Genomic DNA, 7,550 nt, shown 5'->3' on the forward strand with positions numbered 1-7,550 from the left:
TGCAAGAGCATACCAAGAGGTAACCAATAGTGAAAACAACAATGAAAAATCAAAGCTTGATAGTGATGGTCAGAAAGGATTTGCTGCAGTAAGTGTCGCAAATAACATGGAAGAGTCAGGTAATCCCAGAACCCTTAATCTTGATAAGTATGACAAGGAATCGCGGTGGATCTTTGATCGTAGAGCAATGGATACATTGACTTATGACCTATTTGACATAACAAACCACACAGAATTCAATAAAGAAAAAAAATTCAAAATGCAAGTGGTGGTTTCTCAGTGGTATAAAAGGCAGGCACAGTGAAGATTGCCTATATTTTCCAGCCCTTTCTTACATTGAGTTGTCAAATTTCCTATATGTTCCAGCCCTTTCTTGCAAATTACTTTCAATTAGCCATGTTACAAGGGAACTAAATTGCAAGGTCCTAATGTATCCAAACTTCTGTCTTATACAGGATACTCTTACTCAGGAGATCATTGGGTGTGGCACTGAACGAGGAGGGCTCTACTATGTTGATGAGGTGGTTCAACATCGGACGGTTAGGCTTGCTCACGGGACAACCGAAAGGAAAATCTGGCTATGGCACCGAAGGTTGGGTCATCCATCATTTGGGTATTTGAAGATTTTATTTCCGTCTTTATTTACAAACATTGATTACATATTGTCTTGTGAAACATGCATTTTGGCAAAGAGTCATAGAGCTACTTTTAAACCGAATAACAGACGTGAGGAATCAATTTTTTCTGTAGTCCATTCATATGTATGGGGCCAGCCCCAAACTGTAACATCCCAAAATTTCAATAATGAAAATTAATATATTATTTCTTACGATAGACAAGTTTACGTGAGTTGATAAAGAAATAATAAAATATTAAAGATGGAAAGGTAGTAGGGTAATTAGATGGAATTAATCATAGAGTAAAAAGGAAAGATGAGCCTTAGGTCCATGGGCTTAAGGGAGTATAAATACCCCCTTAAACCCTAATTCTTTCCATTTACATCCATCTTACCCATAATATTCCCTACACAATCAAAACACACACATACTAACTTACGACCGCAAGCAAGAACAAGAATCCAATATCAAACCAAGCTAAATCTGGATAGATATTTGATATACAAGCAAGATACAAGATTAATATTTCATAACAGGCTAGCCGTGACCTAATAACCGTATAAACATATGTTCTTGATCTTAAAGATTACGTTTTTATGAACAAATGATCATGAAGCTCAAACCTAGAGTAGACCGGGTTTAGACAAATCATAAGTTTCAAACTTGATGTTAAGGATGGACTCAATCTACTCATTAGCTAAGGGTCTAGCTAAAATAGGTTTAAAATCAATAAAGATTTAAGATTTATACCTAGGTCGGGTTTTGAAAGTAATAAAGGTTCAAGCTTTATGCTAGAAACGGGTTATATCTTGATAGTGGGATGATATTGGACGTTAAACGGTTAAGGAGAATAGGAATGATGGTTAAAATTTATGGTATGGACTGTTAAACAGCTACCTGAGCTTGGAATGAAATAAAAGATAGAAAATAAAGACTGATAGTATCAGATAAGAGATCACGGTCAACCTGAGTTCTCGGTCAACACGAGAAATCAGTCAACATGATTTCTCGGTCCACGAGAGTTCTTGGTAAACGAGAATTCTCGGTTACCTGAGTTCTCGGTGAAAAAGGGTTCTCGGTCAAAGCATAGGTTCTCGGTCAGCCCAAGGGTTCTCGGTCAACATGGATTCTCTGCCTAGAGTTCTCGGCCACTTGGACTTGTTGTGGTATGTGGGCCTGAACCCAGTTCAGGCCCAGATGCCTAAATGGACAATTGGAATGGCTTGGCTAATATTAAGCCCATATCCTACCAAAAACAAACAATTCCATCATCATGAACTAAACAAACAAGCCCAACTTAGAAAATACGTTGGTTAACTAAAATACCAACTTAATTAATTGTACGGTTAATTAGCAAATATACATTTAATTGTTAGTCGGGCTCAGTTAAAGAAGAGAATAACGATTAACGGAGAGCGTAACCGGATCCATGTGAGTTTCTAGCCCCATTCCTTCTTATGTTTTCGAGATTGTGTGCATACTCAATGTTATTAGTTAATACACTTACCTTAAGTGGTAAGTGTATGCCTATTATGATATATGTGAAGGTTATGAATGAATGCTTGACGGTACATGAACGATCTTTGGATATTGCATGTACTGTAAGGGGATAATTTAGAGATGTGACTGTCTATATATGTTGTATGTATGATGCATGTATATTATAGATTAATGAGTATGTAAGGAAGTATATAAAATTTTCAAAAGAAAGGAAAGTATGATATGAAGGAATTGACGGTAAATGGTGGCAGACCCTAATGATATCTGCGAAGAAGGGTGACTGACCATAATAATATCTGTGAAGGAGGGTGGCAGGCCCTAATAATATCTGTGAAGAAGGGTGGCAGACCCTAATAATATTTGTGAAGGAGGGTGGCAGACCCTAATAATATCTGTGAGGTTATAGGGCGAGAGGCTCTTTAAGGGTGGTAGACCCTAATAATATTTGTGAGGTTATAAGGCGAAAGGCTCTTTAAAATGTATAAGTATGTATGTAAAGAAAGATAAATTACGAAGTACGAAAGAAAGAAAGTATGAAAGTTAGAGTAAAAGTATATATACTTACGTATGTATGAAAGAAAGTAAAGAAAGACAAGTATGTAATATAAGAACGTATTGTATGTTACATGTATTAACTAGAACTCACTCAGCGTAGCTAACTTTTAGTATGCACGCAGGTGAATAGATTGAGACAGTTAGATTGAGGGGGACACATGGCCGGATTGGATGAGGCTGGCATCTGAAGATTTGTCGTGTTGTTTTGATACTATAATTTTAGTTATGTTTTAAAAGACAAAAATATGGATGTTTGTAACGAATGGTTTAAGTTTTATTATTTCCACGAAAGTTTTAATTAACTTTGATATTTAGAACTGTGTTTATGAGTAAATCCAACGTCCAAAGTAGGGCACCGGTAACGGGGCCTTACATAAACTTTGTGAATTCAACTTTTCGTTTCTTTGTGTTGTTCATTGATGACACTACACGCATGACTTGGGTATATTTTTTGAAAAATAAATCTGAAGTTACTGAAAAACTTATACACTTTTATCATATGGTTCAAACTCAATTTCTTCACAAAATTAAGATACTTCGTTCTGACAATGGAAGAGAATATGTGAATCTGACCTCCAACCTTTTTTTTTCACAACATGGCATGATCCATCAGAACACATGTCCTAATACACCCCAACAAAATGGTGTGGCCGAAAAAAAAATCGAATTCTCCTTTAAATGACTAGGTCTCTCATGCTTGAATCCAAGGTTCCAAAGTCTTTATGGCCAGAGGTGGTTGCCACATCAACTTACTTGTTAAATAGACTACCCACAATGGTCCTCAATTTTCAAACTCCCCTTAAAAACTAATCATCTCACGTAAGTATTCCTTCACACCTTACCCTTCCACCAAATATTTTTGGTTCAACTGTCTTTGTTTACATACCTAAGACGGACCGAACCTAGTTTGACCCATGTGCAGGAAAATGTGTTTTTTTGGGGTATGGGATTAATCAAAAAGGGTATCGGTGTTACCACCCACCAACCCGTCGCATGTATGTTTCAATGGACTATGGATTTGTTGAGTCGGAATACTATTACTCCAACCCACTAACGGATCAGGGGGGAAGTAGCATTACCGTTAATAATCCGCTTAGTTGGTGATGAGGCAATGTATTGGTGGGAATCGGTTAAGCAGAGAAAGAGTCGGGAGGAGATAAAGGCGATGAGGTGGGATGATCTAAAGGAGTTGGTAATGAAGAGATTTTGTGCTGATGCAAGACAAACGAATCAAGTGTTATGTGAGGGGGCTACGGCAGAATGTCCACACATTAGTCAAGAGCAGTAAACCGACTACTTTTGACTCTGATGTCGAACTCGCTAAAATGGTTTATGATGATCTGGCTGTGGACGACTTGGTGGTAGAAGAGAAGAAAGAGAAGAAATGAGTTGTTCCTGCTAAACGACCTGATACTCAGTTGTGGAATTCCAAGGATAAGAAGCAGAAGGTGTGGGAAAGGAAGTCATGTAATACTTGTGGTAAGATGCACGGTGGTGAGTGCAAGTGGGGTACTAGTTCCGATGTGTGCCATAAGTGCGGAAGACTCATGGTAGAGAGTGCAGGCTAGGGTTAAATGCCTGTTACAAATGTGGGAAGGTGGGGCATTACGTGCATGAATGCAACGCCGGACCAACATGTTACAAATGCGGGAAGAAGGGTCATATGGCCAGGGAATGTACTGAAGCTGGCAGTAGTGAAAAGAAAGATGCTGAACCGACAGGCCAAAGACTAGAGCCTACATGCTGACTCATGAGCAAGCCAAACAGATTCCAGACGTTGTGACAGGTACTTTTTTAGTAAACGGAATTTCTACTTTGGTGTTATTTGATTCGGGTGCTAATAGAAGTTTCGTAGCTACACCTTTTAGTAAATTAGCTAAAATGAAATGTTGCCATGTGTCTGAAACTTTTATAGTAGAAACCGCTAGCGACACTTCGGTTAAAATAATAAAAATGGTTAAGAACTGTAAGATAGAGTTACAGGGACACGAGTTCCCTGTTACTTTGTATGTTATGACCTTAGAAGGGTTCGATGTGGTTTTGGGAATGGATTGGTTGTCTGAGTATAAGGGTCAGATAGTGTGTAAGAGTAGGATTATAAGGTTAAAGTCCTTGGATGGTAGTGCGGTGACGGTTTATGGAGATAAGGAAAGTTATGGGCTTAATGTTATTTCGATTGTAAAAGCCGAGGGTTTGCTAAGGCGAGGGTGTGGTGCCTACATGGCGTATCTTGTCAACGCTACGGCCGATTCGAAAGAAATGAAAGATGATCCTATTGTGCGCGACTACCCAGAAGTATTCCCTGAGGATCTTGCGGGGTTGCCACCGGAGCATGAGGTAGAATTCCAGATAGATTTAGTACCATGAGCCCAACCTGCCGCGAGAGCGTCTTACCCTCTAGCGCCGTCTGAGATGAAAGAATTGATGTCCCACCTGCAAGAACTCCTCGATAAAGGTTTCATTAGACCACGTGTTTCCCCGTGGGGTGCACCGGTGTTGTTCGTGAAGAAGAAGGATGGAAGTATGACAATGTGCATAGACTATCGCGAGGTGAACAAGCTTACGGTGAAGAATATATATCCTTTGCCAAGGATTGATGATCTGTTTGACCAACTGAAAGGCTCAAGTTGGTTCTCACGAATAGATCTCAGATCAGGCTATCATTAATTGAAAGTGAAAGAGGCAGACATCCCTAAAACAACGTTTCATACACGGTATGGTCACTACGAGTTTCTCGTGATGTCATTCGGTCTAACGAATGCTCCTGCAGCATTTGTGGACATGATGAATAGGGTGTGTCGGCCGATGTTGGATAATTCAGTCATCGTCTTCATTGACGATATATTGATTTATTCCAGAAGTGAGCCTGATCGTGCCGAGCATCTGAGAGAAGTATTGGAGACTCTGAAGAAAGAGAAATTGTATGCTAAGTTTTCAAAATGTGCGTTCTGGTTACGAGAAGTGCAATTTCTAGGTCACGTGATAAATCCTGAATGGATTACCGTGGACCCAGCTAAGATTGAGGAGATAACGAATTGGAAGACTCCGCAAAATCCGACTTATATACGAAGCTTCTAAGGGTTAGCTGGTTACTATAGGATATTCATCGAAGGTTTCTCCAAGATAGCCGCGCCGTTGACCGGTATGATCTGAAAGTCGGTAGTATTCAGTTGGGGAAATTTCTAAGAAGATACTTTTGAGGAAGTAAAGAAGAGACTCACACAAGCTCCAATCCTTTCTTTACCCGATGGTAACGAGGATTTGGTTGTTTGTACTGATGTTCGTATCGTGGGTTAGGTTGCGTGCTAATGTAACGAGGGAAAGTTATAGCTTATGCATCTAGACAGTTGAAAGTTCATGAAAGTACCTACCCGACGCATGATTTAGAGCTAGCAGTAGTAGTGCATGCTCTTAAGATTTGGAGACATTATCTGTATGGTACTAAGTGTACTATTTACACATATCATAAAAGTTTAAAGTACTTCTTTGAGCAGAAAGAGTTGAACATGAGGCAGAGAAGGTGGTTAGAGTTGATAAAGGATTACGACTGCGATATTAAGTACTATCCTGGTAAAGCTAATGTGGTCGCTGATGCGCTAATTCGTAAGAATGAGGAAGTCATTGCAGCAGTGAAGTCATATCAGCTGATTATGAATTCAAGTTTTTTCGAAGAAATCATCAAAGTACAGACAGAGGTGCTAGTATATGAGGGGTTAGTGAAGAAAGAAAGGATTTTTGGTCAGCAAGACGAGTTGATGGATAACACTCATAGAGTAAAGACTAGGTTTGACCGGATGTGGATTCCATGCCATGGAGATGTTAGAGGCCGAATCTTAGATGAAGCTCATAAGTCGAGATATTCGATTAATCCAGGAACTACGAAAATGTACCAAGATTTGAAAAGAGACTACTGGTGGCCAGGAATGAAGAATGATGTAGTAGATTATGTAAGCAAGTGCTTAACTTGTTTACAAGTCAAAGCTGAACATCAGAAGCCTTATGGGAAAATGCAGCCGCTTGAAATACCAGAATGGAAATCAGAACACATCACCATGGATTTCATAACCAAGCTTCCTCGTACAGCTAAGCATCATGATACCATCTGGGTGATTGTGGACCGTTTGACCAAAAGTGCTCACTTTCTGCCTATACGAGAGGCCATCGCGTCAGAAACGTTAGCAAGTTTGTTCATCAAAGAGGTTCTGACTAAGCATGGAGTGCCGCTGTTAATCGTGTATGACTGAGATACTCGTTTTACTTCAATGTTCTGGAAAAAGTTCCATGAAGCTATGGGGACGAGATTGAACATCAGTACGGCATATCATCCTCAAACAGACGGACAATCTGAAAGGACGATCCAAACCTTTGAGGATATGCTACGTGCTTATGTTCTAGACTTTGGAGGAAATTGGGATGATCATCTGCATCTAGCAGAACTCCCCTATAACAACAGTTATCATTCAAGTATCGGTATGCCACCATTTGAAATGTTTTATGGTAGACGATGTAGATACCCGGTTTGTTGGGGAGAGATTGGTCAGAAGAAAATGGGAAGCCTAGAGGTTGTTCAAGAAACCTCTTCAAGTTCGATCAGATTTAAGGCAAGAATGAAAGCTACTCAATACAGACAAAAGTCATATGCTGACAAGCGGTGACGATCGATTGCGTTTAACGTTGGTGACAATGTGATGCTCAACGTCTCGCCTTGGAAAGGAATTATCCATTTTAGGAAAAGAGGAAAGTTGAGTCCGAGGTACATTGGACCGTTTAAGATTATAGATCGCATGGGTGAAGTGGCTTACAAGCTGGATTTACCCGAAAAGCTAGAAGAAATTCATTCAACCTTCCATTTTTCTCATCTGAGAAAGTCTCTGGCTG

Source organism: Bidens hawaiensis, unplaced genomic scaffold (genome assembly GCF_021521415.1).
Source record: "Bidens hawaiensis isolate Kalapana, Puna unplaced genomic scaffold, B.hawaiensis_p1.1 tig00021510_1, whole genome shotgun sequence".
Taxonomy (NCBI): domain Eukaryota; kingdom Viridiplantae; phylum Streptophyta; class Magnoliopsida; order Asterales; family Asteraceae; genus Bidens; species Bidens hawaiensis.